We start from the raw sequence: 3,264 nt of genomic DNA on the forward strand, positions 1-3,264 counted from the left end.
GCAGTCCTCCTCAAATAGTGGGGCGAGGCCCTCTAGTCATCAATCATGGATTTTCTCCGTATGTATGGATGTTCTCATTCATCTAGGTCATTGTATTTTTCTCCATATTTTTCTCCTCATTCAAAGTGTTTTCTTTATTTTCATGACTATTTACAACATTATAGATTGTCACTGAAGGTATCAAAACTATGAATGAACACATGTAGAGTTATGTACTTAACAAAATAAGATGAAATAACTGAAAACATGTTTTATATTCTAGTTTCTTCAGAATAGCCACCCTTTGCTCCGATTTCTCCTTTGCGCACTTTTGGCATTCTCTCGATGAGCTTCAAGCACACCTGTGAAGTGAAAACCATTTCAGGTGACTACCTCTTGAAGCTCATAAAGAGAGTGCCAGAAGTTTGTGAAAAATTAATCAGAGCAAAGGGTGGCTATTTTGAATACATTTTTTGTTAAGTACATAACTCCTCATGTGTTCATTCATAGTTTTGATGCCTTCAGTGACAATATACAATGTAAATAGTCATGAAAATAAAGAAAACGCATTGAATGAAAAGGTGTGTCCAAACTTTTGGCCTGTACTGTGTGTGTGTGTGTGTGTGTGTATATATATATATATACATATATATGTATACTATGTACTGTATGTATATGTATATATTTATGTATGTGTATATATATATATATATGTGTAATTATATATATATATGTATTTATATATATGCATTTATATATATACGCATTATATATATATATATATATATATATATATATTTATATAAATATATGTATATATACATGTATTTATATATATATATATACATATACGTATATATACATGTATTTATATATATATATACATACATAAACATTTAGGATTAAACAACATTGTTTAAAATACTACATTATTACATGTAGCTGTCATTATTTAATAATCTTAATTAATTTGGAGGCAAATTGTCATGACCTTACACGTCATGTCTGTTTTGGTTGTTGTGGTGTTCCCTTTGATTAGTGTTTAGTTTTGTTCCCAGTGCTTCTTGCCTTCCCCTTTATTTACTTTGTTTCTCGGCGCGCTGAATATACACACCAGTTTGTTTATTAATTAGTTTGCCCGCCTGCTTCCAACACTAATCACACCGCCATCAGTGTGTGAATGTGTGTGGGTGAATGGGTGAATGTGGAAATAGTGTCAAAGTGCTTTGAGTTCCTTATAAAGGTAGAAAAGCGCTATACAAGTACAACCCATTTACCATTTATCATATACGTATTCACTCGAGGCAGGTTTATTATTTACTTCACGCGACTGCTACGTTTGAGGTTAACGTCTACTGTCTTGGTTATTGCTAGCTGCATGCTAACTGTGTATGTTGCTGCAAGAGATACATGCTATAATTGTTACCAGTGTAATCCTGCTTTCTGCTTATGTGAAGCCTTCTTATGCTTTTGTGCACTACTAGTGAGAATTGAAAGTCTCTTACCAGCACACTGCTTCCTGTCCTTCCGCATTCTGGCGTCACGAAATACTAACCCCATGCCAAACCGCGACACAAATATTATGCTGCTTTGCAAAGTTGATCATTAAAAATAGCACAAGGGTGCATCCGGAAAGTATTCACAGTGCTGTACTTTTCCCACATTTTGTTATGTTACAACTTTATTCCAAAATGGAATACGTACATTTTTGTCCTCAAAATTCTACAGATGATACCCCATAATGACAATGTGAAAAGTATATATATATATTTTTTGCAAATGTAGTAAAATAAATACAAATCACATGTACATAAGTATTCACAGCCTTTGCTCAACACTTTGTTGATGCATCTTTGGCAGGAATTACAGCCTTAAGTCTTTTTGAATAATATGCCACAAGCTTGGCAATACCTATCTTTGGACAGTTTCGCCCATTCCTCTTTGCAGCATCTCTCAAGCTCATCAGATTGGATGGGAAGTGTTTGTTTTCATCCAGGATGTCTTTGTGCAATACTGCATTCACCTTAGTCTACTAAGGGAGGTGAACAAGAATCTGATGTTAACTCTGACAGAGCTACATCATTCCTCTGTGGAGAGAGGAGAACCTTCCAGAAGGAAAACTATCTCTGCAGCAATCCACCAATCAGGACTACATGGTATAATGGCCAGACGGAAGCAATTTCTTAATAAAATGTTTGCCAAAATGCACCTGAAAGACTCTCAGACCATTAGAAACAAAATTATCTGGTCTGATGAGACAAAGATTAAAAACTGTTTGGCATGAATGCCAGGCATCATGTTTGGAGAAAGCCAGGCACCGCTCATCACCAAGCCAATGTGAAGCATAGTGGTGGCAGCATTAGGCTTTTGTAATGCAGCAATATACGGAGACATCCTGGATGAAAACCAACGCTTCCTATTTAACCTAATGGAGCTTGAGAGGTGCTTGCAAAGTGGAATGGGCGAAACTGCCCAAAGGTAGGTTTGCCAAGCTTGTGGCATCGTATTCAAAAATACTTGATGCTGTAATTACTGCCAAAGGTGCACCCTTTGGCATCACGGTGGAAGAGGGGTTAGTGCGTCTGCCTCACAATATGAAGGTCTGAGTAGTCTTGGGTTGAATCCCGGGCTCGGGACTTTTCTGTGTGGAGTTTGCATGTCCTCCCCGTGACTGCGTGGGTTCCCTCCGGGTACTCCGGCCTCCTCCCACCTCCAAAGACATGCACCTGGGGATAGGTTGATTGGCAACACTAAATGGTCCCTAGTGTGTGAATGTGAGTGTGAATGTTGTCTGTCTATCTGTGTTGGCCCTGCGATGAGGTGGCGACTTGTCCAGGGTGTACCCCGCCTTCCGCCCGATTGTAGCTGAGATAGGCTCCAGCGACCCCGAAGGGAATAAGCGGTAGAAAATGGATGGATGGAGGTGCACCCTTTGCTCAAAGTATTAAGCAAAGGCTGTGGATACTTATGTAGTACATGTGATTTTTAATTATTTATTTTTTTATTGCAATTATAAAAAAAAAACTTTCACATTGTGATTCTGGGGTATTGTCTGTTGAATTTTGAGGACAAAAATGTATTTACTCCATTTTTGAAATAAGGCTGTAACATAACTAAATGTAGAAAAAGTGAAGCGCTGTAAATACTTTCTGGATACACACACACTCAAATACACACACACACACACATATATATATATATAAACACACACACACAATATGCATTGTCATACTTGAATATAAGCTACAGTTTATTACATCAATTTAACAAAGTTACATTCACATT

This window comes from Entelurus aequoreus, linkage group LG04, assembly GCF_033978785.1.
Source record: "Entelurus aequoreus isolate RoL-2023_Sb linkage group LG04, RoL_Eaeq_v1.1, whole genome shotgun sequence".
Lineage (NCBI taxonomy): Eukaryota > Metazoa > Chordata > Actinopteri > Syngnathiformes > Syngnathidae > Entelurus > Entelurus aequoreus.